We start from the raw sequence: 24,547 nt of genomic DNA, 5'->3' as shown, positions 1-24,547 counted from the left end.
CTGAGCAAGAGAAGATTGTCTGTATATAGTAGGTTAGTGATTCTAGTCCCAGCGAGTTTTGGGGGATAAGAGTTGACGTCTTGAAATACATGTGATTAGATCTAAAATGATGAGATTAAAAAGAAGAGGCGCCTAAACACAATCTTGTTTTACTCCATGCAAGGTTTTTATCTTCCTGGAGACATGGGATCCATCTTCAAGTTTTTTACGGATCCATGTGTTTGTATGTAGCTGGATTATAGCTTGTAGGAGCACAGGTGGAATCCCCCATTTCTGCAATTTGGACCATAGTTTACCACTTGGCACACAATCAAAGGCGGCCTTTAAATCAACAAAACAGTGAATCAGCATTCCTGAGGCCACCGCTTTATCCAACAGGACTGATATTGCAAGCAAGTTTGTAATGGTTCCTGATTTTGCCACAAATCCCCTCTGGTTAAAAGGTATGAGATGTTTTTTTGTGGCCCAAAGCAACAGGTCTTGAAGGATCAACTTAGCATAATATTTAGATTCAACATCTAGAAGGGTAAACATCCTGTCGTTTTTGGGGTCTGACCTCTTCCACTTTTATAGATTCAATATAAAATAGCCCTGCAGCAAGATTCTGGTATGAGTCGATTTATCCAGCAGTAGCTGAATAAGGGTGCCAGATGTTTGGCCCAATAAGGGTGCCAGATGTTTGGCCCAAGAGTCAATGTCTTTTTTTTTTTTTTTTTTTGTACTGAGTCTGGGGAAAACCATTTGGCCTAGGAGCTCCGTCTGAGCAGCCCTTGGTTATAATAAATTCTGTTCTGGAAATTAGGCCTTCTGGTGTATTGGGTCCCTGTTGAGGAGGCACTTCTTGCTGGGACAGTGATTTGATGACGATTACCAATGTTGTCCTGATGTTCAATTCTACGAGTTGCTCAGATGTCCCAGCTTGGATTATACCAAGGGGAAACTGCGATTGACTGGTTAGTCTGAAGAGCCAACTTTTGTGGTTTAACCAGTGAACCACCTTCTGTTTTTTTGAAGTGGGTCGTTAAAAAAGATACCTATTCGTCTTCGCGAATATTTGCACTACATTGTCCTCCCTGTTTATTTATTTTCCCGTTGACAAGAGACCAAAAAGACTTGGAGTTATGGTTTTTACTCTTGTATACCAATTTTATTCAGAACTGCTCAAAGCTTTTTTTATTCTCTAGAAAGATTGCTTATCAAAATGTCTTTTGGGCATGGTTCTATGTGTTGAGTGGGTGGTCATTCCCTGGATGCCTCTGCTTGTTTAAGTGTGGAATTACGTAGGGATTTTAGTTAATTTCCACAGTTGTTGTTATCTATTTTGATTTTTCAGGTAATACATGGACATTTTTTGAGCAGTTGACCAGAGAAAAGCTCCCATGATGTAGTGAGCGGAATGTCGTCGACACTCCTTATGCCTTGCAGTGCTCTACATATTCACTACAAATCACTTGTTCTACCTGTGCCTAAAAAAAATCTGTTCTTTGTGCTGGTGTAAAGCGCTACAAGGCTCTTGAGCTGGGTTCGTGCTACATTAAAAATTCAGATGGGGTCAGCAAGACTACTGTTTTTTGTGTGTCTCGTTGTGGGGTAGCGTGCAGTAACTTGAATTGAGTGCATTGCTTACTCCTTTTCATTGGAGGCGTTTATAGTTATTTATGTTTTAAAATATTGGCTTGGTTGCTCTGTAGGGCTGCTCACTGCCAATATTAATTTCCCGATTTCAGTCAAGCAGAAAACATGGGCGTTAATGGGCCCATATTGTGTGGCAATCGAAGTTGGTGATCCCAGTGTTTGCTGCTGTAGGAGGCTTTCAGGTTGAAAAGATTTGTTTCTTGGTCTAATTCATTTGTTCACTTTTGCGTGTTGTAATCATGAATTTTCAAATTGTGTAAATTATATATGATACTGTTGCCTTTTATGATCGCCGTTGTCATTTCTTTGTGGCGCTAGCATTTAAGTTAGATAGTATATTAGTTGCAAGTGGTGAGGATAGGTGTATACGAATATGGAAACCCCATGCATATATAAATGGCTTTATCACATTGACAATAACTTGGATGTTTTTAGCGCTACACGCATTTCCTAATGTATTGTATGGACTTTGGTGCTGATTTGCCTATTGGTATGTCAGAATTCAAGTTGAATTGCCCTTTCTTTGATCTCGAAAATGCAAACTGCGATATAAAACAAACACTATTGTTTTGATTAGGTACATTTTTAGGGTACATTTGATTGTTTAAATCTTTGAGATACCGTGGGTGGAGGTGACTTGTCTCATTACTTTAGTCGGGTGCTCAGTTTGCATATGTTATGTTTGCGCTCCTTTAAGTCATAGGGAACCGGCATTTAGCAACTACGGATGAGTTAGTTTTGCATACTGTCTCGCCAATGATACTTAAGTTAGAGCATTCAATAAGCAGAATTAATTATAGTGGCAAAAACAAACTTGTGTTCCACCCTAACTTTTTATAAATTTCTTTAATGTTGGTGTTTAAGTTCAGACTATTCTGTGGTGCCGTTAACTCCAAAAACAAAACCACTAAAAGTAAATGCGGTGATGTAGTTATACATTTAGATGTGATTGGTATTGTTGCCCTACTTTGGAAGAATCTGTGAAGTACTCCCTCTGCCTTTCCAGTGGGCATGATTTACAACCATATGACTTCTAAGTTCATTGTCTTTTAATAATGCGTAAGTATATTTAAACATCCAAGTTATCTCCACGTGGTTAAGAAAGTTGTTTGCTAAAGCAACAAAACAGTCATGCTGGTGTTGAAATTCATGTTTGTGTGCAACTTTGACACTCAACTCTTTTTAGTAATGGTAAAATAAATGATACCTTACAAAGTCTAGTTAATTTGCTGTTTCTTAACCTAACATAGTTTACAGAAAATTTTTATTTTTTATTTTAAACGTGTTCGGGTTTAGTTAGCTGACTGAGTTTGTGATTAGAATTAATTTGATTGCATTTGAAGCACTCCTTTAATATGTATCTTAATCCTGCTTCTTTGTGTAACCAGTCCGTATTGGACCATTTTTCCGACTTTGTAATTTAATTTGTCTTCTGTTTAAATATACACTAATCGTTCTAGATAACTTTTCTAAATGTGTAAATTCACAAAGGCAACCCTATATGCCCATCCATGGTGACTAGGGTCAGTATCTTACATGCGCGGTGCCCCGTCTGACTCGTTCAACCTTTACCAAGTTTTGGTGAGTCCACTTGTCAATGTCATGTCATTTTAACCCAGTATTAACTTATTAATTGAAATGTGAATAAAAGCCAGGACTAATGTAAATTACTGTCACTAGTATGGATTTACAGTTCAAATGCAGAGGTCAGTAACTGAACAATGGTACAGGCGACGACTCAGTGCTCAAATAGGTGAACAAACATATATAACCAGGGCCACTGGAATAATGTGTTATGGTTGATTAAATTATGCGACACTTGTTAAAACTGTCTGGGCTTAGATTGCACCTCATTAGTTCTGGTTGAACACCTAAATATAGTCATTAGCAAGAGAATAGTCACTAGTTAAGTTTTGTAAAGCGAGTTCCGCTGCACGACATGTCGCTGCGCTTTAAGTAACTTTAAAACAGTTTGAGCTAAAAGCCATCTTGTTTGTTAAAATGTATGGCCTGTGTGGCGAATGTGCAAAACCATTACTATGAAAATTGCCTCACAATTGCATACGTCCAGTGACCCTGTATATAACCCATTCAAAAAACACTGCAACTCCTCTGGTCCTGTACATAATTTAAAGATATAAATATTAGGATGCTGTGGATCTATCCTCTGTTTCCATTGATTATAATGAATCTGGGAACCGATTGGGGGTGGGGGGGATTATTGCGACGTTTCGACCTTTTGATACATGAAGGGGTCTCTTTAGGACCAAGTCATCTGGCTAAACCGTTAATATGTGAGTACTGTCTACTCCGCAGAAAAAACACAATACATCTTTTAATTGGCTTGGCTTCGTGCGCTACTTCCAAAGCAGTGAGGCAACCTCTCAATCTCTTCGAATTAGTAAATCTTGTTGTGCTTCATCCGCCTCAAAATAAGCTGTTACTGGTGTACTCTCCAAAACTTTTTAAAGGGCGTCCCGCTATTCAAAATTTGAGCACGGAAATCTGATCCATGCAAAAAAAAAATTGGGTCACACAAACATCAGAAATCCAGCCACTAGTAATCATTTGTGCCTCTGCGTCCTCGGACTGGCATTTGTCCCAGCCAAAATGTCCTCTATCTGATAGTCAACTGTTCATTTTTCACCGGAATCGAAGAATCCAGAAAAGGATTACTCTTATGGAAAAAGGGCATTGTCTAACTGTACTAGGTCTTTTCCCAGACATTTAAGGACACACCTGTTATCCTTCCCAGCTTGCCTCGTGCTGAAATCATTGTGGTGCTCAGTATTGTACAAGCTAAATTGCTGACTTTAGCCCCTGGATTCCAATTTAGCTTTAGCATTTAGATTGTTAATCAGTATATCGGACATGGTACTAAGAAAAGAGACAAACTCCAGAATGTTGTCCAGTACTTTTCCAGTCATGTTCCAACTCATTCCCATCACTACCTGGTTCAGTTGTGTACATTTTTTGCAAAGATGATTGTTCTTGGCACACTACTGGCAAAGGCCTGTTGTCTTCTTTTGCACATCTTCATCTATGTCTACTAGTGCCCTGTCTTCTAATGTACCACTGCTTTTTGGACATGGCAGTTGGGAACAGGTGGAGCTCCCCAGGGTCTGAGTAACATGGTCATATTTCTTCTGGCCCTTAATTAGTCCTGGTGAGCCTGTAGTATGGACTTTAAGGGCCAATTGTGGAGACTGGAAGGCAGTGGATCAGGGCTTTGCAGATGCAAGAGTATAAAGACTTGAATGGCTGTTCATAAATTACGTTCTGAGGGGATTGATTTCACTTTATTAGGAAGAGTGCTGTTAAAAGGGAGACTTGTCTTTTGGCCTCTATGTAGATGTTGAAGATGACCGTAGACCAGAAGGAACCATGGCACACTGTAATTGATCAGGGTCTTCTGCCCATATGAACAAACTGGTGTCCCTGTATAGGAGGAAGAGTCTGTAAAGGATGTTCCCAGGGATCTGTGTTGAAGGCAACTAAGACATTCAGAAATATGAAATGGCTAGGTTCATCTTTATTTGTGGTTAAGAGGGAGTCGCCGACTATTTTTAAGGTGTTATTTTGAAGATGGCCAGAGATGGTTTTTCTTGTGACATTGCCCTTAAAGGGCAAGTGAGCGTTGCTCTGGCAGTTGTCTTGGTCATCAGGATCTAATAAGAATTTTACTGGAGTACAGGAACTGCCATGTTGTGAGTACTTCAGAGAGGACACCTTTAGTCAGCGAGATGTTGAGGGCGTTAAGTTGGGGCAAGGGCTAAATTTAAGGTTTTCGGGCAATACATCACATGTGGTGGCTTTGAGGGAATGGGGGCGTTCAAGTCTCTTGAGACCGGTTTGAAAAGCATGGTCGTTGTGGAATGCAGTGCAGTGGAATATGTAAGGGGAATGATTTTCCATCACGGTATGTAATGGCATTAAACTTATAAAAGAAAATGTTATTGGCATGTGAATTATGATTAGTACGTAATTAGTGTAGCTTCATTCTGATTTTTGATGGGGTTCTGTGCATAAAAATTGTGAATGGGAATTTGTCACCCAAGTAGTAACTGATGTTGCCTCATTGGTTCCTGTACCAATATGTGCTCCATATCATGATCAGACGTTTCGTAAAACATTCCCGCTCACACCGATGTAAAGTGTTCAGTTTCACATTTTGTAAATTAAATGCTTTTCCGCTTTTTTTTTTTAACTCTTTAGTTTTACTTTATTTCTATCTGCTTTTTGTGTAGTACGTTTCACCACAAAGTCCGCCCATTTAAAAAAATGTACAACCTGTTTTTGTTGCAGATGGCGGTGGACCAGCAATGTAGACTTTGTTGCTTTCTGTGTACCCTAAATTGACGGGCACCGGACCTAGGTTACAAACTGACTGAAATTCAGCCACATACATTTTTTGCCTTCTCTGTATCATGCCTGGAGTAGATATGGGAGGCATCTTATGCTAACTAAATTTGTATTTCCTATACAGTCTTTGAAAAGGTCATAACCACATTTGAGTAATTTCATGCAGTTTTACATGTTGCCTGCAGCACAAAGATTGTTGTAATTAAATGTGGTGCACTGGTGTACCAAATCATTGCCCACATGCTCTTGAGACAGCTACTAAGACTATTGTCTTCAGTACTAACTTTTCACAATTGGAATCATAAACTTGGCGATTTCTTGTTTAAAAAAAAATGTGTATATATATTTAAAGAGAATAGACCTTTGGGCAAACTCCTCCTGTAGGATGGAACAGTTTAGTGTGATCTGTTTGGGGGTTTATTGCCCTATACTCGTTTTAGTTGTCCCCAATCTTACAGGAAGCATCATAGCTCCTCCAGTGTTGCTTTTCTGATAATGTTGATCCTGTCTTTCAGACTGTAGGTTTCTTATGATCCATAGTGTTGAAGGTTAATGGGTGGTCTAGAAGCATCCGTGCTCCATGATTTACTTGTCATAGCTTTTCTTGTGTGTTATTACAATTTTTTCTATGGGGAATTAGCTTCATTGAGAAGATGCTTGTTTCCTGTAGAAGTGCCAGCTACTGCTTTCAGAATCCTTATTAAAATGGTGGGTGGGGTAGATATAGGTCATGAATTGGGTCGCTTGATGTGGGTCTTGTTTTTTTTGTTGCTTTAATAGGGAGGGCTTGAAAAAATGATGTCGCTTTTGCCCATTATCCAGGCTTGCATTAATGATGCTTGATGTCTGCTCTGTGATATCTCTAATTAGTTGAACTTGCCCTGTGCCTCTGAATGATCTGGATGGCTCCATCTTGTTGTTCTTCTCTTAAAAAAATATAAACTTAAATGTCTTGATTTTCTGTCAGGCCCAGGAAGTTACATTGCTCTTACGTGTGTGTGTGTGTGTGTGTGTGTGTGTGTTTATATAAGTCAATGTTCAGAGGGTAACTTTTCTGATTCAATGGACTTCTAACCAGTAGTTTTTCCATTATGCTTTCTTTTGCTTCATTTAAGCAAATGGTGTGGTGAACCAGTCCGGTCTGTTTTTATGATCAGAGGAACTTTACTTTACCATCGTTGCACAAAGCAGCCTAGGTGCCTTGCTAATTTTGAATGGGATTTTTTCCCACAATAGTCTGCAATTTAAGTGATGTCAAGATGGCTGGCTGGGTAAAGGAGGCTAGGCTGTTGATGTGTCAGTAGAAGGGTCCTTTGTGTTTTGCAGGAAACGCAGACTATCACTCTGGGTAAGGAGTAGCTGTTAAAGTGCCAGTTGCTCATCTGTACATGTCACAACATCCACAATCAGCACAGTTTGTTCTCCTGTATATTTTGGTGGCTGTATTTGGCAAAGATGTACACCTAATGTAAATTTAGGAGCTCTGACTCTCCCATTGCCCGCAAATTGATGGTGTAGTGTCATAAAATGCTCATATCATCTAAAAGACAGTTTTTCATTCTGTTCGAAAAGCATTCCAGTGTGTCAGATCCTTCTTCAAAGATCAGTGGCTACTGATCAAGTCAGGAATTTACACCTCCCAAAAAGTAGCACTAGGCTGTTGTACACTGGGTGCAGTTAATGCTAGAATTGGTTCTGGATATCAAATGTATGCGGGCAACACCGAATAAATAGTTAATCTAAGCAACGATCCCAAGGAATCTGCTGTCGTTTTTTCAGTAATCCATCACAGTGCTTTGACATATTTAAAAAGCTCCCACTACTGAAGCTCTGCTAATGACACAGAGTATTCTTTTAAACTCTTTATTACAGCTCTATTTGTGTTCATGTGGTTCTATCACCTCACTCTAAAATTGGTGTATGTCTTTTGTTTGTTCTATTCGCTCTTATTCAGCCCTGTAGATAAAAAATGCCATTTCTAACTAGTATATCTTGTAGCTGTGGTTTTGCTGTCCTGTCTGTTTGTTGTGTGTTTTTTATTTGGGTCTTAAAGCAAGACCCAAACATTGCAGATAATAAACTAAACTAAACTTTAAATACGTCTCTCTTCTACTTTGAATAATTCTCACTCCTTAAATGTTTTAGAGCGTAAAGAATGAAAGGCGGAATATAGCATAGCGCAACTATGCACCAAGCACGAACCCAGAGTCCAGTAATTAACCCCGCCAGAACAAAAGGATATGGATGAAGACCATGAGGACCATTTGGGTCAATACATGGGCTAGTCAGCGGTGCTGGGTCGATGGAGCCGGATGTGTGTCCATTACAGAACCACCACTCACCCTCCCATTAATTCAGTAAAGTTTGTAGATCTTTGTGGTCAGGATCAACAAATACAAATCCTTAAAACTGTGTGATGCCAACAAAGGGGGGGGGGGGGATACTGGCATCCTACCTAAAACAGAACCGTAAGGGTATTAGCTCTCTCAAAGACCAGCACAACATTCTTCACTCCAACCCTGATAAAATAATTTAAATCCTTAAGGATTTCTACATTTCTTTTTATAAAGAAGACGGTCTTCCCGTCAGACGGCAGACCTTACCTTGAAGAATCAGTCCTTCCATCTGTCTCGGACCAGGACAAACTATTACTGAGTACACCAATAACAATGGAGGAGTTAAATAGTGCTAATGACTCACTTAAACTTAACAACGGTCCAGATGGTTTCAATGCGAAGTTCTATGAAACATTTGCCCTGCACTTTCATCTACTCTCCTGGCCCTATTCAGTCACTTCTCAGACACAGGATCCATTACCGGTTCAACAAGCGAGGACCATATCGTGGTTTTCCCAAAAGAGGGCAAGGATCCTTTGTCGGTGAAAAATTATAGACCAATTTCATTAATAAACTTGGACCCAAAAATCTACGCAAAAATATTGTGTAAAAGACTTGAACCATTGCTGCCGTCTTTAACCCCTTCCACGCTGATGACGAGCTGGGCTCGTCATGGCGTAGCCTCCTCGCACGCTGATGACGAGCCCAGCTCGTCACGTAACATGTGTTTTAGAAAATCTCAGCGTATGAGCGGAATTCCGCTAGCGCGCATGAGGTTAATTAATCACTCTCAGGTGAGCTTTATGAAAAACACTCTCAAGCGATATCACCCGTCTTCTTTGTCACATCATTGAGAAAGTAAAACTTGCATCTTTGGACACTGTAGCCATCACCCTTGACACAGAGAAGGCCATAGATTTCAGGGGTGCTCCCTTTACTCATCTCTATTCATTTTGACACTAGAACCATTACTACTCCGCATTGTGGCCAACCCAGATATAGCTAGAGTTTCTTTCAATAACACAAAATAAAAGTAGCCGCATATGCGGACGATATACTTATCCTGTCCGAAGATTCATTCTACTCCATACCGACCTTACTAAAATCAGTAGAGGATTATGCTTGTGTGTCCGCATAAAAACTTTATAAAAACAAGTCTGAAATCATGGGTCTGTATAACCTTTGTTCTAGTGATCTGTTAACATTCACAGGTCTAGCTTCGCAACCCCACTACATTGAATACCTTGGTCTAGAATTCAATGCAGACTTGTTAGAATCGCACTGCCACAATGAAAAACTAACAGAAAAAAAATAAAGCTGTTTGAGGGCTGGAATCTCAAATTTATCTCTTGGTGGAGGGGGGTCTTACCGAGACAATCAAAATGATTATCACACCAATTTTCAACTATCTGATCAGTATGCTACCCCTTGTTATATAGGAGGAGTTCCATCACAAGCTGGACAAAATTTTAACAAAATTACTATGGCAAAACAAACCAGCGAGAATTTCTCAAGAAATTACATTTACCTGTCCACCTAGGCGGTGTTAACATGGCAGATAAAAAAAAATTACCTGCATTCCTAGCCTCACCCCCTGATTCCACTCCCTCCTGGCTACTAGTTGAAAAAGAATTACTTGGTGTACTTCACCCTATTGCGCTTTTAGCCTGTAACATATTAACCCTGGAAAATACGAGAGCTCTGACAAAAATGATGAACTTCTAGAGACCCGTCTCATTCATTCCAACATGATATCCCTATGGAACAACACAAAGACCAAAATCTAAGGGAAATCCATATTCTGAAAATCGTGGGCATCAAAAGGCATCCACTTCCCAAGTCATGTGGGCTCTTTGAGTGCCCCTCTCTCCTTCAGAGGATTTAAACAGCACTACAACCTCTCAGACACACTGACTTTTATGACTTTCTTAAACTCAAAGCCCGCCTGTCCAAATAAATCCCCCTGATAAAGATCCCTCCATCATCAAGACAATAATGGCCTTTAACAAATCAGGCCACCAAGCCTCTAAGTTCTATCCCCTCTTATTTAAATCCACATCCTTCATGAAAGCTCTATTAGAAAAATGGAATAGCCACATAACCATCTCCACAGATAACTGGGAACCTATTTGAACCTAGTCGTTTCCCACATGATCTCCCCAGCAAGCTCTCCCAGACTAAATATTCGCTTCTGCATACATCATTTTGGACTCAGTCAAGGTTTAACAAACGTCTCTTAAAGATAACCCCCTGTTAGAACTGTAATGCTGCAACAGGGGACTTCTGTCATGTTCTATTCTACGGCAGCAAGGTTTCCTCATTTGAGACAGTGTGTTAGACTTCATCTACACGATTTGTGGGGTCCGCCCTAATAAGGACTTTCTATCACTAATTCAAGGATTTTTAGATCCTCAAATCCAAACACCGAATGATAGATTTCTAGTGCCCATTTGGCAGACATCGGCATGTAAATCGATAGTAGCCAACTGGAAAAATACAGCTGCCTCCTCCTGTAGGACCTGGCTCAACTTTATCTCTTTCTTAAGCGGTGCAGATGATATCTCTTTTCAGAACTCCCCACGGAAATGGCAAAATAACGGTATGGTAAACTCTGGACACTTACTTCTCTATGACAAACCCTCCCTGAAACCCTCACTTTCCTATGATCTGTGTTCCCACTTAATATCTTTGTAACCTTATGTTCTTCAAGATGGGTCATCCACGCGCCTACACATGCTTGTCACTGGTAAATGTTATTCTCTGGTTGACTGTTGGAAACTCTTCCTAATATTGGACGGCATGGGTCCATCACTGAACCACTTCATAATTTTCCTTCTGGTTTATTTTGTATATTTGCTCTATGTATTTTCTATATTGTTTTTGCCTAGCAGTAGAGAATTTCTCAACTAGGTTTCTGGGTTCAACTCTGTGTGGCATTTGTTTTGCCTTGTTTTGTCTGTTGAAAACCTAATAAAAAAACCTTTCAACAAAAAAAAGTTAATAAAGAGAATCAGTTGCTGCATTTGCAAGCATTGTGCAAGACTAGAGTTGTTGCAAGAAGATGCTACGCTTCACCTTAAAGCACATACGTTTTCAAAAGGAGCAACAACACAAAAAACAAGCATTTGCAATACAAAAGGTCTCGCATTTACTAGAGTTTAAGCTCTAACTTTCCTGAATGCGAGACCTATTTCATTGCGAAGAAGCAGCCATCATTGTCCTAGCTGCTTGGAAAATGAAAGCACACACGGCGTCCTGAATAGAAGAAAGGATGTTGTCCCTGCAGTAGAGCAAAACCCATTTAAAGAAAATAGTGCTTTTGAATTAAATAAAACATACTGTGTCACAACAGCAGTAGAAGGGCCAGTCGCCATGGGAGGTTTCAAATGAAGACACAGCCGTACTAAGGAGGGCCTAACAAAACCATTAAGGAATAAGAAGCCAGCATTTACAGCAGGCAACGCCACAAGCCGAATATGGGCGGAGATTCAAATCCCTAACAATACCACATGCCTCTATGCTCGACCTAAACAGGGAGTACTTGTTATAATGTGAATGGGGTTCAAAACTGATTAACAGACCTGCCAGCATACAAAACTATATTACACAAAACGATATTACTGTGTGAGAAGGGGGCATGGCCTAGAAGGCGGTTTGGCCTCATGCTATGAGGCAATATGCCTCCTTCCCACACCAACCCCCTTTCCCCCCCCCCCCAAAAAAAGCTTGCTGATGATGCCACTGATGTCCTGTGGTATTTTCAGTCTTTAATTGACAATAGCAGCCCAGAGCCTCCAAAAATGAGCTGGAAAAGCACTGTGTAGTGGTTTTAAGTTAGTCTTTCATGCCAGCATGTGAAATCGGCTCCTCAGCAGGTGACCGTGTGAAGGGAGCCAATATCACGTGTTGGCCGAGTGTGGGTTGGCAGGTCCAGGTTAAGCATATTTTAAGTACACTATTTCAAGTCAAATGCCATTTCTCCAATTCTATATGCATACAGCCATTTGTTTGGTTTTTAAAGTTGCATGTAGCTCTATCAACCTATCCAAAATGGGTAGTTCCCATTGTTTCTATGGTCTTGCTTGATAGCTCAGTTGTCGCCAGAATCAATAGGATATGGTCTTTGGATTTGGCGAACAAGCTTGTATACCTTTTTATCGGTATTTGAAATGGATTACGTGAAAGTCGGATGTATTGGAATGATTCTTGGGTGATTTTGTAAATTTGTTGTGAGCGCGCGAGTTTAATACTTTTGCAGTACATGATATTGGTTTGCATATTGATATCGGTATCGCTCGTGTAGTGTGTTACTGTGAAAACAATTAAAATGTGATGGACGTTTCATCCAGCTATATCGACACCCATTTCCCATTTTGCAAGACACTAATTGTTCACAACTTCCTTTTTTTATTTAGATTTTAGGAACTGTTTCTCAAATACTTTCTTTTGTATGTCTGTTCTATTAAGGCAAAGGACTGTTTGAAAAATTGCTAATCCTGGCCGCAGATCGCAAAGTTTTCTTTGTTGAAATTGGTCATGAGAGACAGCTAAATGGGGCTCAAAAAGGTTGGTTTTTATTAAGTGTTAAAACATGCATGCATAACGCCGTTAAATGTATGTTGGGTTCCGATTGTAACCAATTTTTGATTTGGTTTTGAATGTGCAACGTTGTCAGTATATGCTATTTGGTTTATTCTGATCATCGCTTGTATTTAAATGACTTGAAATGTCAATGATCGTCACATCTTGTTTAGTTAATGTAAGAGTTTTTAATAAAACACTTTCGCTTGTCCCTAAAATGTTGATTTTTATTTAGCGGTAGCTTAGCATGTGCTTTGTTAGAAGAATTATTTGATCGTCAAAAACAAAGCTTTGAATATGTGTATATAATGAACATGTTTTTATGGAGATCCTAAATATTGCCTACTGCAGTGAATGCTTGGGTGGGGAAAACCTGTCAATACTGCATTTTTTTTAAATGATTGTATCTAACCCTTGAAAAAACTACGGTTTTAGGGTCAGTTCTTTTAAGTTTTTCAATGGTTTGGTGATCTATTAAAATTGCTAAGTTGCACTTCTCAGAAATATCTTGTATCTCATTTTCACCTAAACGATTGATTGAATAATCCAAAAGTGGACTGTCTTAAGTAGGGGGGAAGTTTTTCTGTGGCACACCTGGTTTGTCATAAAGTATATTACGTAAATGTTTGCCATCTGATGAACATCTACATTGTGATTATACATGGAATTTCTCTGTAACGCTCTTTAAAGTTACTGTCGTACCCTATACTATATTTATGCTAAAATGTTTGACCGCAGATGTTGCGATTGGCGTTTGAGATTGAATTTATTATATTGCCTGTAATACCTGCCCTCAAGCAGCATTAAGTGATGTTTCTTTGTTGATTGAATACATATGAGAAAAGCCATGATTTTGTTTGGAGTTTAGAAAACCAACCACAAGAGCATCGAGTATTTAGGATCCCTTACACAATAGTATGCAAATGGGTTAACTGTAGGTTAAAAGTACTTAAGGTGCTTGTTGGTGCACATTCGAGAATACATTTAAGGCAATCTTGTGCTTACTTATTGCTTCACTATCTTGTTGCTTTAGCATTAAAAGCCTCATTCTTGGTTGAATCTTTTCAAAGTTTTATTTTCAAGTGTTTGTGTGATTCAACCTGAATTATTTCATCGTACATCATCCATGACTGTTAATGTTGCCTGCATTGATTTTTGCCTCCATTTATTCTCTATTGCAGTCTTAAACTTGGTTTTAATTGGTTGCCCACAGGATTGACTTGGGTGTCCTCTCCTACTTGTTAAGGAAACATCTATTGGTTTTTACAGGTAAGACGCCTTGTGTTGAAGGTCTGTTTAGTCTACATTTAAATATAGACTAAACTGGCTTTACTAATGTTCCTAAAAATAGCTTTGTTGTGCCTTGTTAGATGTTCGTTTTTCTCTCCTTGATTTGCTTACAAACATCAATTATCTCTGAATTGGAAGCCATTTTATTTGGTGGCACTTAATTACAAATGTTCAACTTTTCTGACCGCCACCTAGAAAAGTACACATCCACTTTGCCTCTGGTGTGTGTTTAGATGTCATGTAAATGTGATGTTACAAGATGTACACATTTTTTGTTTTTTGATAATCCGAGAAGCAGATTAGGTTTAGTCTCTTCTGGGCCATAGCATTTCAACATCAATTATGTCCTCACCTAAAATCCCCTGTTGCTGAATGCTTCGTTTTATAGTTATTTGGTTTTGTAAGCTATCTTTTTATGTTAGCATAGCCTTTTTAACCCCTTCGATGCGGCCGCGATTCCCCATGTGTGCTGTAAACAGCACGAACAGGGGCGGGCCGTGACGAACCCCAGCCGTCATCAGCACACGAGCACCGTAGGCATGACGGCTGGGGTTCGTCATTAGCATGGAAGGGGTTACTTTCATGGCTCATCTTTAACATGCTTCTATAAGTTTGCAGTTCATAGAAACCTTTCTGCTTTTATATGGCTTAACATGTAAAGGTGCAGCCACTTCTAACATACCATGTCATGCATGTTTAGTGAGGCATCTTGTCAGCTGATAAACATAGCTCAGAACTTCGTCATCTACTCCATGTAACAGTAACACGCGGAAACCCTTTTTTGCCGATTGTGCAATGATTCTCTAGATCATTTATTCCAATGCGGCTGAATGCCAAAAAGAAAGCATATTGACATATTTGAATGCATTTGAACATTTTAAAGCTGTCTGAGTATATCTTTTATTCTTTTACGATTCTACTAGACTTGAAAAACGTCCTGAACCACTCAACAATTCAAATTATAATCCTGATCTTTATGCAGACTTTCAAGGTCTGTATGCTTGTATTTGCCTGTGTTAACAGGATATGCAAAGCATGCTTTGGTGTGTATGCCCATTTGCTGCTTAAGAATTTGGATAGATATAGAATAGAGAAAGTGTGCACACAGGTGATTTTGGAGTTGTGGTATACATTCTTGAAAGGGTAGCACGCCTATTTTAATAAATTCTGTGCTTGCTCTCATTTTTTGTTTTTGATCCTGGTGGATATTTCTTGCGGATTGCCTTTGTAAGGTAATTGTGGGCTTACCAAAGTGCTGTTGTCTGATCAACACATGGAAATAGTAGGAGCTTACATTTTTTGCATTAATGCCTAGTGTTGTTCTTTATGATTTGGTCAGGTGTTCTTTCTTTGCACAGGTAGGAAATCTCATTTGGCCAGAAAGGGGTTTGGTACAAAGATAGTATTTTTATTTATGACCACATTCATGAGATGTTACTGGAGCAGGTAAACAAAGTTTGAGTCTTTTGAATGGTATCTTCTTGGGGAAGTGAACTTCTGCCGCTGTTCTCAGGTCTATCCCAGTTAAGAAGCCACCAGTTTCCCACACGTTTTGATTTTATCTCATGCATTCCTACTCAATGTTGCCTAATGTAATATCTGTCCCCCTAGCCTCAAGCCTGCTACTATGTTTCACCAGTATCCGCTTACTCTGTCCTGTTTATCTGTTCAGCCACCCCGCTATACCGAAGGACCCTCACCGTAGGTTTCTTTTAAATGCTGAAGAGCAAAATACAGGCTTTTTGATGTGGCGACCGAGAAGCACGGAGAGTAATCTTTGAATGTGTATCTAATAGTTTTTGTTAGCTACAATGGTCTTTTGCTATGCCAGCCTAGCCCCATCCCACCTTTTTCCAGTTTTCATAAGGCATTTGAGTTTCTTGTCATATGCGATTTTGGTTGCTAATCAAAATCTTCTGAATGGTGCTTCTCATTTCCAGTTGGTAAGGCACCATGCCATTTTCTGGCCCCAGTTGGTAAGGCACCATGCCATTTTCTGGCCTGTAACATGTTTGTTTTTCCTCAACACATGTTTGCACTGTTAACTTTTTTGACAACCTTGACAGTCGGGCAATTGGACACTGATGTAAGTGATTTGTTGCATCTATCATCCTAATTTCCACTCAAAAGTTGATGTAATATTTAGACTGTCGAAATATATCCTGAGATTTTATTTTCCCCACGAGGAAGAGGGCCCTCAAGTCTGTATTGTTACTCATGGCATTAAGTGCAGACACTTTGATCTGTTCTAATGAGTTTTGAATGAGTGACTGTGGTTGATCTTTAACCAACAATGGTCGGTTTCACTTTTGAAGGTCTTAGATTTCGCAAAAGGGCTACACGCTGTCTGGACCTCTTGAGCTCCATGGAAAAATCTGATCGGAAGAATAAAGTTGTAGCCTGGTTCTATAGTCCTTTGTTTAGAAAATATTACCTCTTGTCTTTGTGAAAAGTTTTTCACTAATGAAATGTACATTTTTGAAGGGGTAAAGACAAGTTTGTTAGTGTAGTGAGCGGTTGTGAGCGGTATGTTCCTGGGGAAGTGCCTGAACCTTTACATTACTCATTGACTCACTCTTGAGTATTAGACAAACATAACATAAATCAACGAGAAATTGTCTTTCTTGGGAGTTGTCTTGCTTTGTTTTGAGTATAAATATTCAGCTTTTTCTGTAAATTGTTGCCTCATGTTTTGTGGGCCATTGAATTAAAGGCTAGTATCTGTATTTTAACCCCTTCGAGGCTGATGACGAGCTGGGCTCGTCATGGTGTAGCCTCCTCAAACACTGATGACGAGCCCAGCTCGTCATGAACAATGGGAATCCAGAGGATCCAGCACAGGGGGGGAAAACGCATAGCAGCCATGGAGTTAACATGTAAAAATGAAGTGAAAGGTTCAATGACTGATATTGCTATAGTTCAAACTGACTACAGTAGCTTGAACAGACAACTAGAGGACACCAGTGTTGAGAGTATGTATTTTAAAGGTACGGGACAATTTATAAGGAGGTTGTTTTTATAAGCATGCAGACCTCTTTAGCTGATTTATTTTTTTGAAGACCCATTGTAGAGAGAACTGATCATTAAAGTGGGTGTTGGTCAGCCCATTGCTTATAATTGGTTGCCTTTCTTGTAACTTGGCTTTCCTTCATCTTGGTGTTTCTCTCCCCTGCAGCATATCTTCTTTACCTTCCTTTGGAATGCATGATTTATACCCTTCCACTGCTACATTTAGAGTACTGTTCTTTTTATGTTGTTTTTAACACTCTTATAGACTGCTTCTGTTTTTTAGGTCTCGCCTACGCAGCGCGCATGCGCTGCATAGGAGACCTTCAGGAATCTATTCGCTTTTGTGCCTCAAAACGTGCATGCTTGCATTGCTTTCAATGGCAATGTGTGCACGTTTGCCGATTCCCTGACTGGTTCGAGTTTTGGTGACAATCTGTTTGTAATTAACTTTCAAACAGATGGTGCCCCTGCTGCTCCTGCACGGGAAACGCTTTGAGGGTCTTCATTTTTTTTTTTGCTCGTTTTATTTTTCTTGTTTTCTATTTACGTAGAAGGGCTTAATTTGTTGCAGTTTCTTCTAATTCACGTTTGCTTTCCCGGCAACGTTGCATATTTCATTCGCAGGAAAATACCGGCTGGCCCTTGTCTGTGAAATATTTCAGCATGTATTGAATTGAGTGTTTTATTTATTCTCCATTCCCTTCCCTCTGCCCCTTTAAGTAGCACTTTGATTCCGTAGGATACGGTGGAGCACCAGCCCCTGCCAGTGGGGGTCTCGCTGCTGAAAGTAGTGCCAGCTGCATGCATTTCTCATAACCAGCCCCCTCCTGCTGGGCCGGCTTCTCTCCTGCCTGTGACAGCCCCAATGCCGGTTTTTCCTGAACATGCTTCTTTTCGGCTTTCCCCATCTCACCTATCTTTTTGCCAGCTCTTTAAAGCTCCCTCCTCCTAGTTTTTCTCTCCGCATTCATCCCTGTCGTCTATTTGAGTTCCTTTTCCTCATTCTTTCAGCTCTTCTCACTTAAACCACCTCTTACTCCTTCCTCGCAGCGCCTGTTCACCCTGCTGGTGTCCTCTTTGTCCTGTCCTTTCCCTCCCAGTCACCCTTGGTCCCTGATCCTCTGTTCTTTGCTTCTACCATAGCTTCCCTCCCTCTGTGGCGAGCTCCCCTTCTTCTCATACCCAGTCCAGTTTCTTCTGTCCTTAAGCCGGCCATCTCTGCTCTTTCCAAGCTCTTCTGCTCAATCCCAAACATCTCCTGTCTACTTACCCTATCTCATCTTCTTACACCCCAAACTCCCCTCCTTTCATCTTTCCTGCCAAGGCTGGTCTCCTCACAGCTAGCTCCTGTCCCTCAGTTCCTTGTCCCTCAGTTCCTTGTCCCTTAGGCTGACAAAGCCTATAATCCTGGCTTGTTGTAGGTGTACTATAAGTTGTATTATATATCTGGGTGCAATGAGAGAAAAGAAGCAGTAAAATACCAATTAAGTGGAGCTCTATGCTAAGCACAATTTTTTAGTTGACATTTTTAAGCCACACCCTTAATTACATTGACCACGCCCCTTTGAGAGACACCTCCCCCTGTTTTTTCATCCCACTTAAAGCCCCGGGTATGGCACCATAGCATAACGATAAGAACAAGATAACTTGTCCTATTTTTAGAATTTTGCCTCGTCCCATATCCTGAGACTTCTTACAAACCTTCTTTTCACAACTAGAGAGCAGGCAGACCTAAATTTGTAGCCATGGCTGCAGACCGTGTTAGCTGTCTAAAAGATCCCACGTCGTCAGTTCTTCAAGAAAGTACAAATAAAAAGTTCTGAAAAAGGACAGGCTTTGGGGCACAACAATTCAGACATTGGCTTGCATGTATTTTTCATGTATTACCTTTGCTTGAATAGGCTGTCCCTCCAAACAGTGGCATTTTGTGGGAGCTTTCTTCATACCATTTGTGTTACCATTAAGCAGCGCATTTATAGTTTGGTCGAGAGGGCACTCCGTTGCAGCAGTGACAGAGCACCCTCTCGCCCAAGCACACAGTTCACCTGCCCAATTTTAGAGGTGGGCAGACCTTAAGTATGGTGACAACGAAGCAGACTCCAGCTCCATTGCCAGCATACTCCTTCGACAGCTCAGTGGGCCACCGGAGGTTAGCCATCTGACTGCCCCCCAGATTTAGAGTTGGCAGTCAGATGGGTTTTTCTTGCTCTGTGACTGACAGTACTTTTTTTTTTTAACTGACAACCGCACCATGGGAGAACAAGCATAGGCAATAGGTCTCGCCCTTGGGACCTTATAAGTGTTTAGTTATCCAGCACAATCTCCTTGGTGCAACAACATCAAATGTTGCATGGCTAAACACTTATAAGGTCCCAAAGGCGAGACCTATTGGCTATGCGAGTGCTTGTTTTACTTTCATTCTCGCTCCCCTTCGTGCTGCTTCTCCTTCACATTCTTGCATCCATGAGTTTTTTTTGTTGTTGTCGTTTACTATGTTTTTCCATACATTAGAGGAGCCTAGACACCTACCATGCCGCACGTTTACCTTAGAGTGCTTTTTCAGACCAGTAATTCATTTTCGTGCTCCTAGATAGGCAAAAGCCGCCCTGGGATAGTATTAAAAAAATACTGCAAACTAAATGGCTCCTGTGTCATGACCTAAGTTTCTGTGGTGACACTTGCCCTTCTTAGCACCAGAATGCCTACCTACGTATGAGTTGGCACCATGCACATGTACACCATAAATTCTTTTTTTCCCATGCTGAACAGCTCTGGCAGTTGGTGTTCACTGGCAGTATATCCAAAACAATCAGTTACTTTGGCAACTTCTTTACCCAAAACCAGTGTTCTTAAAACTTTTCTGATGCTAGATCTCCCCCCCCCCCAAACCCCCCCCCTCCCTACACACACACCCTTATCTGATAACCATGTAAAGTGTGCCCAGCAGTGTATAAAGAACAGGCAGGAAAAGTAACGCATAGTCTCCCCCCATCCTACCCCTACAAAGAGCACTCGGCAGAAGTACAAACTTAACTCATACATACTTATTAGTCAGGACACACTGAGGAATGGTGCAGGGTTCCATAATGCACAAAGAATAGGTACAGCATGGCCTGGAGCAGTGCAGGAAGGGGCATATCTATCATTAATTCAGCAGGTACCATTGCATTAGAACCATTGAGTTTGAGGGACCCAGTCGACTCCAGTTATGAGTGTTGTATGAATGTCCATCTGATGAGATGTTGGCCCTTGTAGCCAGCCAGCCAGCCCTGTCCCTTTGGTTAAACCTATTGTAACTCAAGCTAAACCTCAGTCAGACATATTCTAGTTCCCATTCCACCTCCGAGACTGTCAATCCTAAAGCATCTCCCACCTCCGTGCTTCAGAACCCTCATGGCATTTCGCTGACGTGTAGTCTGACTGCATGCAGTCTGTCAGCCCACTGTAATGGACTCCTGTCTTACAAGCACTCTTCAATTTTCCCTGGATTATCATTAATAATGCTACAGGCCAGTGACTGCACTAGACCCTTAATTTGCCAGGTTAGCCTCCAGAACCCTTGTGGCCTAATCTACTGGCTGACCTGTCACCATGCACTGAAGAACTTTCGCTGATTGAATGTTTTCTGACTGCCAAATATTTTCAAAGCATCTTTTTGCTTCCTTAGACTCTCCTTTTTAGCCTTGAGAATTGTCCATCTGTTCCACCCGTATTAATTTAGGTTACTTTACGCTAGTTCCTTACCTTTTTGCGTTGGCCACTGCGTGCCAATCTGCCCGTAGCCCTGGAAGCCAGTGATTGCACATGCACCTTCTTTTAAAGTGCATGCTGGCTCTAGACATACTGATCTGCTGCTCCTTGCAGAGTCTGGACTTTGAACAATTTTCAATGGGGTAGTGATGTCCCCATTTTCCCATACGCACATTTTTAGGTCTAGCCTAGAGTCGGCACATGCGCTGCTCTGCGAGGTATGCTGTGATCCCCCTGGGGATGTTTGAACATGCCCCGCTTTTTAGATTAGTTGCTTGGTCTGCCTTTACCAATTCGATTACTTTGGTTGGTGAACAGTCTGTTTGTCCCACCTTGTGGCTCTGGCGACTGCCTCTGCTACCTGGATCATTTCAGGTGTGGCAATTTGTTTTGTTTCAGTGCACTACTTTCTTTACTCTCCATGCAGCCCGTTTTTTAGGTCTAGGACCGAAGGCTGCGCTTGCGCAGTCTCCGGGAGGAGATTTAATGATTTGGAGTACGGGGACTTGAACCCGCCTCTCTCCTCCTCTCTCCTCCATTGGCTGGCTTCCTAAATGGAGGCCAACCACTGGAGGAGACAGGCGTCACTCCAATAAAGCCCCGTCTCTTTCGGATTCGGGGGCGTATTTTTTGCGTTCTTTAGACTGTGACGTCACCCAGAACGCCAAAACCCGCACCGAATCCGAAATTTTCGGAATTGAGGCCGCAAAGTCATTCCAAAGACCTTTGAGGGGAGGACAGAGGGGCCGGTGCTGGTTGGGACATTTTTGGAGTCGAGGTGATTTTTCCCTGCTGTCCTCGGGTGTTTTTAGAGAGCTCCACGCCGTGTTTTGATGGTTCGCCGAGGTTGACCGGATGAGGAAGCCCGAGTTTCTGCCTCTCTGTCGCCTGGAGCTCGGAAGGGGAGGAGGGGGGAGTGCAGGGCGGCAGAGGAGGGCAGCCAGCGCCGCCGGAGGACGCCGCTTCATGAGGCGAGGGAGCCCGCGCTGTACTTGTGCGTCTCCCCGGGTCGGGGTCAGCCCTCATGTTGTTCATCAATACAGGTAGAGCGGGCGAGGGGGCCGGTGGAAGGAGGGCAGCCGGAGCCTTGGTGAAGAGAGACTGGGAAAGGCAGCACAAGTGGAGCTGGGGGAAGGAGGGTGGCTGAGGAGGTGAACTGCGCAGGCTGGGAGAAAGGAAGGGGAGCCAGGGTGGGTAGTGCCGGAGAGGGAGACCCAGACAGACTTGCTGCGTAGCTCGGAGGCTCCCGCACTCCCGCCGGCTTGGCAGCAAGTCTCCTCAGTCATCTGTGGTGCGGGCTCTCGCGCTTCCTTTTGCAAGACTCGTCAGATGTCCGCGGCCTGGGCTCTTGCGGTGTCAGCAGCCCGGGCTCTCGTGCCGCTGACAGACTCCCGGGGGCTCCGCACCACTGACACACCCAGCTTCTCGCGCCGGCGGCTGAGAGGAGCTACTGCAGCCCGCCCAGCCCTGGGGAACGGCTCCTATCCTAAGAAGTTGTTCATTGGGTAATGTCTTGCTTTAAACATTTTATAAACGATCTGTTATGTTGCTTAAAAAAAAATCAGAAATAGATAAAATAAATGCCAGAGTTGTTTAGTAATACCCCTCTACTTAACTATGTGGTAAATAGCAGGGTCTCAAAGAACTACTCTTGCAGGTGTTTCTTTTCAAGTTGCGGCAATTCAGTTTTACTCTCCAAAATTAAGGATAACGTGCCTGACCTGGAATTACTATATTTTACTCTGGATTTCCTTCATCTTGGGGTGTTCACGCATTTAGTTACTACCTGCGCTAAGCATGTGGTAAATGTCTGCAGGTGCCTATTTGGTTTGAAGGTGGTGGGCAGGGATGGCCTTTGAGGGGCTGTCTGCTCTGCTGGAAGCATTGATTGCTCCACCCATAGTCCTGGAAAGTGTTTGCAATGTCCCAACAGGGACTCTGTCTGCAACTTCTTACCACTCTCCCAATCCCGTATTTTTTTCAGGTACAGAACTCCACCAGAGGTTCTCATTTTCTGGACCTGGTTATTTAGAGTGCCAAAACATCAAACCACCCGGGAGTTGTCTAGAGTGTTATCCTTTCAAGGATGCTGCTCCAGACAATTCAGAAGTATCAAATTATGTAGTTGGTATGGTGTTTAACTAGATTATCCTGAAGAACTGTTGAGTTGTATATTTACTTTTGCATACACATAAATCCCCCTCATACATATACAGGTATGCATACACACAAAACGTTGTTCTAAAGTTTCAGGGCAGATATTTTTTTGCAGTCATCGCAATTTTACTTTAAAAAAAAGTTTTATTTCTATTGGCCTTTTACCCTGTTTAACCATCTGGGCTTGCAGTCCATAGTTTAAAGACCGTTGCTAAAAAATTTCTCTTGTCTAATTTAGAACTGGTTTTCCTGAACATTTCTTCCTCTCCTATTTCAGGGAATGTCTTAATTCGAGTGGATTCCAACCCAGAATATTTTGCATAGCTTCCAAGCCACACTAAGAACACAACAAAAAGTTACACAGCAAGAATAGTTGCTAATCAGATAAACAACTGGCTTGACTCCACCTGACTAGAGAACCTGTCCTCTTGGCCTTTAACATGCCCTTGTTGTAGCATGTATTTCAAAGTAGTTAGGCAGGTTATTATGACAGTGAATCTACCTACTAAGAAGGTATTCAGATCCCTGCTTTCAAACCACTCCTAACTTTCCCCAATCTAATGCTAAGTAGCTTACCCAGACTGTTAAATAACCACTTTCTCTGATATAGAAAAAGAGGTTATGCTGGAAGCATTCTATATTGTCCAAGTGACAGTCTTATTAGGACTTTGGCCGAGAGCAGTTGCAGTGACCAAAACATCAAAACCTGTACCTCCTGAAGAGCAGTCGCAGCCTGCAGGTGGAAAAATATAAAATACATTCAAACATCTCTCCCACTTCTACCACCTCCTTTTGCCAGTCTCTCTCGTCTGGAGATATTTAGTCTTTGTATGTGGCAGCGTTTGAAGGCTTGTCCTCTTGTATCTCAGTGGCTTCTTTAGTCGAAGGGCGTCGTTTCGAGTAGCTCCTCCAATTTGAATAACAAAACAGCAGATACCCCCCTCACATTGTGGTATTGGATACCAACTTTCCCAAAGGCTATTTGGGAATTCATTTGCAAACCTGGATGTATGTGTTGTGTTGGTATAAAGTTACATGTTTATATTGTCTTATTCATATAAAGACAAATCATACAATCACTGGCTAGATGGCCCCAGTGTTGTAGAATGTAGACTAATGCAATGGATTGCTTTTTTGATGGATTCAATACATTATTTTGGTCGACTGCCAGAATTCAGGTATTTGGGTACTTCTGCCATCTTATTCAATTAGGTTGATTCATCTTTGATCTAGTCAGTGCATTCACTTGGACACCTCAGTTTTTGATATTCCTGTAGTACCCGTGTAGCACCTGCATCATGAAGACTAAGCTACCTGGCTTTGTCATTTTGAAAAGCCCTGATAAAGATGTTTTCCAGACCTGAAGCCTTTTGCAGCTTTATCTTTGAGTCGAACTTGGTATGCTCGCTGAATTTTCTGATCATCTT

At 41.5% G+C, this 24,547-nt stretch overlaps 2 protein-coding genes across 20 annotated transcripts in view; both read left to right on the top strand.

Annotated features, from left to right (window-relative positions):
* Nucleotides 1–24,547, top strand: part of CPNE1 (copine 1) — a 662,572-nt gene that overhangs the window by 5,295 nt on the left and 632,730 nt on the right. For 4 of the 16 annotated variants that reach the window (XM_086932336.1, XM_086932342.1, XM_086932338.1 and 1 more), the window contains exons 2-3: nt 12,801–12,899; nt 14,128–14,183. The exons of 4 other annotated variants lie outside the window; for them this stretch is intronic. The gene's annotated coding sequence lies outside the window, so the exon portion shown is untranslated. Of the gene's footprint in view, nt 1–12,800; nt 12,900–14,095; nt 14,184–24,547 lie in introns of all 16 variants that reach the window. 8 more of the 16 variants (XM_086932334.1, XM_086932340.1, XM_086932330.1 and 5 more) reach the window with 3 other exon arrangements.
* RBM12 (RNA binding motif protein 12) overlaps nt 1–24,547 on the top strand; it is a 76,987-nt gene that overhangs the window by 5,295 nt on the left and 47,145 nt on the right. The window contains exons 2-3 of one of the 4 annotated variants that reach the window (XM_086932326.1): nt 12,801–12,899; nt 14,128–14,183. The gene's annotated coding sequence lies outside the window, so the exon portion shown is untranslated. Of the gene's footprint in view, nt 1–12,800; nt 12,900–14,095; nt 14,184–24,547 lie in introns of all 4 variants that reach the window. The other 3 variants (XM_086932324.1, XM_086932327.1, XM_086932325.1) reach the window with 3 other exon arrangements.

This window comes from Lissotriton vulgaris, chromosome 7 (genome assembly GCF_964263255.1).
Source record: "Lissotriton vulgaris chromosome 7, aLisVul1.2, whole genome shotgun sequence".
Classification (NCBI taxonomy): domain Eukaryota; kingdom Metazoa; phylum Chordata; class Amphibia; order Caudata; family Salamandridae; genus Lissotriton; species Lissotriton vulgaris.
This window is presented reverse-complemented; position numbering and strand designations above follow the sequence as displayed.